The sequence below is a fragment of the Mastomys coucha genome, unplaced genomic scaffold (assembly GCF_008632895.1).
Source record: "Mastomys coucha isolate ucsf_1 unplaced genomic scaffold, UCSF_Mcou_1 pScaffold18, whole genome shotgun sequence".
NCBI classification, from domain to species: domain Eukaryota; kingdom Metazoa; phylum Chordata; class Mammalia; order Rodentia; family Muridae; genus Mastomys; species Mastomys coucha.
In genome coordinates this window covers 42,956,671-42,963,367 of record NW_022196900.1, presented here as the reverse complement: position 1 = coordinate 42,963,367, position 6,697 = coordinate 42,956,671, and the positions used below count along the sequence as shown (strand labels likewise).

The 6,697-nt window shown below is 44.6% G+C and overlaps 1 pseudogene; it reads right to left on the bottom strand.

Annotated features, from left to right (window-relative positions):
* Nucleotides 1–3,543: 3,543 nt before the first annotated feature.
* LOC116097335 lies at nucleotides 3,544–3,653 on the bottom strand (annotated as a pseudogene).
* Nucleotides 3,654–6,697: the final 3,044 nt, after the last annotated feature.

Below are 6,697 nucleotides of genomic sequence, written 5' to 3'. Positions count from 1 at the left end.
GATTTCAATAGATCAGAGATACAGGCAATTTAAGGACTCTGTAGTCTGTGCCAGAGTCGAGCATCTCCCTTGAGGGATTCTGGTTTACCCTAACCTCTCAGGACAGGGTATGTCTGTTATCTTCCTACACCAACAGTGCGACTGTCACCTCACTCTTCTGAAGATTGTGGTTTCCAGAAATTAAACAGTTCCTGGGTAGAAGAACTTCATGAAATCCTAAAGCAAAGAAGTAAAGCCAGTAAGCAGCAGCCAGCAAGCACCATTATGTAATGGGGATCTTCCTAATGCCAGCTTAATTCAGGGGCACACTGTGACCCAGCAAATGCCTGCTTTGCTTTCTTCTCCCATCTCCCCCTCCTTCTCTTGTGTTTCTTCCCTTGAACTTGCCTGATTGACGAATCACTGTTTGCTTAGGCAATCTCTTGAAAAGAAATCTTACGGTGGCTCAGTTTATCTTTTTTAGTGCACACGAAATTTGATATGCTAAATGTTTAAGAAATATGAGTTTTAAATTTTATCATGGCAACTAACAGTATTTCCCAAAGCAACAATTGTAGGATAAATAAAATGATATGTGTCTGGTTATCTGTGTCTGATAGTGTCCTTTCATGTGAGTCAGGAGAATCTTGTCCATGTTGAGAAAGTCAGTTTCCTTGGAGGTTGCCCATTGTCTTGTGACAAGAATCCGAGACCTCAGTGACTGCAGCTTCCTGAGGTGCAGGAGGGAAGGTCTGCTTGCCATCTGAATGCCTGCTGCCAGATGGGATGCCTGACTTCTTTCCCACACATGCCTAGAGGCCACCACAGAGCAGATTCTGCCTGTCAGAGCTGGAGCTGAGACTGAAGTGGAAGGGTCATTGCTTAGATTCTGAAATAACAAGCTCATCGCTTCTGGTGTAAACCAGAACTTAGATGTTTGAAAAGATGTGGCAGTTTCAAATTTCTTTAAGTCAACTCTCCCTGGATTGGGCGTCGTAATGGAGAGTCAACCCCCCAGCACTAGCTCCTCATTGTAAAGCTGAATCAGTAGTTGTAAAGGTTCTAGTGATGTAAAGTTTCAAAGAATAGTTATTTAAAAAATAGGCTTCTTTTGAAGGGGGATGGGTATCTGTCCAGGAAGCAGTCACCATAAAATACTCTCTGTCTTGATAGAGAGCAGATGCTACACTCCCCCAAAACATACTCCGGAAGCATGAGCCTGTGGGGCAGACTCTGCCATAAACGTCTGCAATGTTTATTCAGCCAAGATTTATGTTACAGTGAAATTAAACCTGATTTTAAAGCACTCACCATTTAATCAGTATTTATGCATACCAGTAAATAACCCACAATTCCAAATATGGGATGGAAGACTCTGTGTCATTCACACTGATTCTGAGACAGAGATCAACCATGTTAAAGAAAAAGAAATTTCAACCCTTGATAGTACCTTTTCCCTTAATTCTCAAGTTTTGTTTTACAAACAGGGGAACACTCCACATTCATTGACACTGTTAACTTCTTTCTTCTTTCTCTCTTCTTCCCTTTCTTTACTTCCTTCATTTTCCCTTTCTTCTCTATTCTCTTTAACCTTCTGTTAGTTCTTTGTGAATTTCAATCCCTCTTATCTGCCCCTCCCCTCACATCCACCCTCCACTTATGCAACCTCCCCCAAGATAGAGAAAGAAAAAATCTTGTTGTGGCTGCTGTTGTGTATCACAGTGTGTCCCACAGTATATACCCTTTTGTCTACACTTCTATGCTTGCAAATGTTCATTGCAAAGATCTGTTGATCTGGCACTGGCCTCTGGCTTCTGCTACTCTGTCAATAATGGAACCTCACTGGGACTCCTCTCAAATCTCCTGTTGTTGCCCTGTGTCATGGAGAGCCTGTAGTTTTGCATCTATAGGATTGGCTTCTTCAGGCACTCCAGTTGATTGATGGGGTAGATGTTGGGGTAGACCAATTCAAAGCCCTGGATCTGGGCCTGAGAGGTATCTGATCTGGTCAACGCCCCCTTTTTCCCCCCTCTCACTCACCCTTGGTGTCTGGCTAACCAGTAACCCTCCTCCTCCCACAACCAGGACCAGCACTACCCTGCTGCCCAGGTGAGATTCAGGGCCTGCTCTCCTGAGTGTTGTAGCTGGTAAGGGACATGCCCAGTTCTCATGACTCTGGGGCCAGCTCTCCAGTTTGCCATAGATAGTAAAGGAGAAGGGAGGGGATGAGAGAGCCACTTCCCAGTAGACAAGAGGCAGGGTTGGCACTCCTCCACTTATGCCCTGGGGACAGCTCACCTGCAACCCACATATCCAGGGTCACTCTATTGTGCTGCTCAGGTGAGGTACAGGGCCTGCTTTCCCAAGAGCTGCAGCGGGTGATAGGCAGAGCCAGCTCTCCTGCCTGCTATAGTTGGCAACAGATGGGGAGGGTCATCTCTTCCTGCCCATGTCACTGCCCAGTAGACAAGTTACCATGCTCTTCCATGCTCATGCCTTCAAGGCTGACACCACCAACCACCAGGTCAGTTCTTCTGTGCTGTCTGGATGGGGTACAGGGACTGTGCTATAGCAGGTGAGGGGTAGTTCTCATGATCCCAGGGCCAGGTCTTCTCCCTGCTGTAGGTGGTGAGGGGGTATCTCTCCCTCATTCATGCCACTGCACAGGAAACGAATGGTAGGGATAGCTCTCCTCTGGTCATATCTTTAGGGCTGGCTCACCTGCAAGTCTCACAATGTGCAGGCCCCCCTCCAGAGTACTACAGCGGGCTAGCATCAGCGTCAGCTCTCCCACTCTTATGTCCCACCCTGGGACACCTCTCTGATAATGCTTAGGTGAGGGCAGGGGCCAGTTTTGCACAGCCCTCAGACATCAACATATCCTAGAGTGGCAGCTCAGACCAGGGACATCAGCCTGGCCTTTTGGTAGTAACAGAGCCCTGGTGCTCCAGGGCCATGAACTAGGGTGTGGCCCCTAGTGGGTGGTAGCACAGGCCAGGACCCCACCATGGTCCCAGGTGGTACTACCAACTACTCACATCAGGCTGTTTCTCATTACCCTCAAGTCTGCAGTTCTGCCTCTCTTCATTGTGCCCACATTCTTCTGTTTCTCTCCCATGTCTCTACCACTTACTTGCTTCTCTTAGTGGCAACCTGGGGTTTTTGAGTGTCTGAAGTTATCTCAGAATGGTCACAGGAGTGCTAGTGTATTATGGGGGCAAACTGGGGTCATCTCGGGCATAGTCTGCCCCTTCCAGGCCTGTGTGGCACCAGACTGGTTGCTATCCCAGGCTAGCTCCCTGTCCTGGCTTTATGCTGCCAGTCTGGGCTTGCTTCTTGCCCAGCTCGCCTGAGTGGCCCTGTGTGACTGTTGTCGGTCTCAGGCTCGCTCTGAGGGCAGGGCATGGTCCCAGGTCAGGTTCTTCTAGTCTCCAACTTGCTCCCCATCCTGGGATCCTGTCCATGTCTGTGCAGTGCCAGACTGGTGCCGTGCCAGGCTAGCTTCCTTTCCAGGCTCCCTGGCAACAGAGTGGTGGTCATCTAAGGCTTGCCTATTTTTCGGGGACTGTAGGCTACTAATTATTCATAGGTCAGAACACTGAGCACCATAGCCTCTCTGGCACATACTGATGAACAAGTGGCACAGCAGCTACCTGCATGCCTCTAGAGGCAGTTCTTTTTTGTTTTTGTTTGTTTGTTTGTTTGTTTGTTTGTTTTTGTTTTTTGAGACAAGGTCTCACTCTGAAATCCAGGCTATTCTGGAACTCACCAAACAGCCCAGCTTGGTCTCAATGTTGTAACAATGTCTCTCAGTTTCCTGGGTTTATATTATATGGGTTTATATAATATTGGGTTTATAGCCTTGGGGCACTAGACCCTGCTTGATGACTTCTTTATAATGAAGAGAACGACTCAGTGGCCTCTCTGCTACCCTGAAGAAGTGATGTGGCATGTCACAAACCCTTCTGGAAATCCACTTCCCCCCACTCCACAACCATTCAGGAGTGGTTTAGCATGGTGCAGTCTGGGGACTGTGAAGGAGCGCAGGAAGTTGTACTTTCAAAGCTGGCGTATGTCCCAAGGATCTGGGGACCACAGAGACAAACACGTGATTGTGGTGGCCAGGCTGAGGCAGGAAAAAAAGACAGGAAAAGTTGGGGGCCATGAAAACAAAAAGGAGGGACTCATGGTGATATCCGGTTAAAGCCACTCAACAACAGAGAAAAAAGATCCCAATACAACTTGCAAATACTTCAGGCCTTTCTCCTTTCCTGGCTGTAAACCTGCAGTTTTCTAGGAATCTTAATAGAAACCTACAGACAGGCCAAGAACACACAGGCCAAGAAACCCTTTTGCAACTCTAGGGGCTCCTGGATATATGAGTATGATCCCCTCACTTATCAAAAGTGGGGGCTTCTTAATCTATGACTTGAGAGTCACCGAAATGCTATGTATGGCTTGTGCTGAGAGAATTATGTGTGGGTCTTCTTTGAGGAGCACCTATCCATGGGGATGCCTAGTCTCTGTGACTCTCCCTGGAGGAAGCCATACTTTCATAGTCACTTGGGTGTGCCTGAGTTTTCCTGACTCTCCCTTGGATACTTCTACATGGGTAAATTGTATTTTGTGGTGTTGTATCTCTCCTTCCACTTTTCCTTGGGTTCTGGTGACCAGATTCACATGGCCAGGCCAGTACTTTTACCCTCCTAGCTTTCTCACCAGCCCCTGTGTATTTGTTTTTTTAGTCTTAAAGTATACAATGCTTCCAGAATAACCGTCATTTAAGGTACTTTCAGGTTTGGTGAAAACAGGTTTTGGAGAGAAAAGGATCTGAGAAAAAGAAATGTTAAAAGAAAAACATCAGTTAAAATTTGTGAAGTTATGAAATATTTAACTGCAAACCCAAAGTAGGGGATATTTAGATAATACCCCCTCCCCCATTTTGCTACACAGAGAGAACACAGTAGAAAGGGACACACAGCTATCTACATCTCAATCTCAGTCCAGCCAGTTATCTCTGTGGCTACAGAGCAATGGCCACCCAGTTTTTCTAGGTTAGTTTTCTTATTTGTAAATATTAGAAAAAGAATGCCCTTTCTGTCTACTTTAGAGTTTTTAATTCAGTAAATTCATGAATGCAAATATGAAGTCATGACCTATGTCACTATGTATGAAATACAATAAATATGTGCTCAATATTTCCTGAAGGAAAATAATAACCCCTACTTCAACTCCTGGTCTCTGTACACGTTTTGTTTTTATTCCATCTTCCCTTACAGTTATGACTGAAGACAGACTGTTGATCTAGAAGCTGAGAGCATGAGTAGACTGTAGGATACGTCCTCAGACCGCATCCTTAAGCCCGTTGACTCCAGTATTGATTTCTACGCAAACAATTGTCCAAGACCCTGAAGAGCTTTGTTTATTCAATCAATAAAGCATGTATTGATTTAAAAGGGGCAAAACATCGATTGCTTGTAAATATAAATGTTTTTAACAAACAGCCATGTTTTGAATGAAACTATGTGGCGTTTTTACATTTCTGCCAATCTCTTTAATGTTTGACTTAATTAGAAACAGCTGGATTTTCACATCTGCTTCTGCTTCCAATCTCTCATAGTATCAAATGACACGTAGACTTTGGAAAATCACATTCTATACTCCTGAGAGAATGGGAACAAGGGCGAGAATATCTTAGTTTTAAAATGAAAACAACGTTGTCCTCGTGGCCCCCTGGACGGCCTTGGAGAACCCTGAGTGTGTGATGCTGTAGCGAATGTGCAGAGCTCCAGTCAGACTAAGCGGGGTCAATCCTCTTTAAAGAGCTTGAAGCTAAAAATTACAACCAGCTTATGACCAAACAGTTTTATTCTCAAAAATGCACCTAGGAGAAATTAGTACATAAAGCTCAAAAAAAAAAAAAAAAAGTTCACAATAAGCTTATTTACCATGGCTACAAACTGGAGCAACTCAAATGCCCATCAACAGAAAATGCATAATAAACCATTGAATATCCACACAGTAACATTCCACACAGTAATAAGAAACTATTTGTTTGTGAAAAACATGTATGGCTTGCACAGATCTTATGTTAATTGAAAGAAGCCAGATAGAGACAACCCACACTGCATGACTGCATGTATACAAAGTTCAAGACTGGCCAAGAAGAATCTATTGTGTTTGAAGCCAAAAGAGTGGTCACCTCTGAGAATGTCTGAAGGTATCAACCAGACAGGGAAATGAGAGAACTTTCTGGGTTTCTGGGAATGTCCTCCATCTTGACCTAGGTGGTCATGTGAGTATAGAGGACTGTGCAAATGCACCAATCTCTGTACTTGAGATTATCATGCTTTGCCTTGTACACATTGCATGTCAAAATATGCATGTAGAAACCCTATAGGGCATTTTAAACTTGCAGTAGGTAGGAAGTTTTGCTTGTTAGAATTTCAAATGTCCTATTTGTCCTCTAAGAACATGACTGCTGTTGATGATTTGTTTTTATAATGTGTTTATTCTGCTGCATCTATGATTACCTTACACGTATTGACTCAGCTAATAGCAGTTGATCCTCATTTCAGAGGTTACAAAGGACTAGTGAGTTATATTGTTCTATTTGAAATTCATGTCGAGTTCCGGAGGAGTACAAAGGAATAACCACATTGTATATGCCTGGGGATTGAGATTCAGAAAGACAGAAACACAATATGCAAACGCCTAA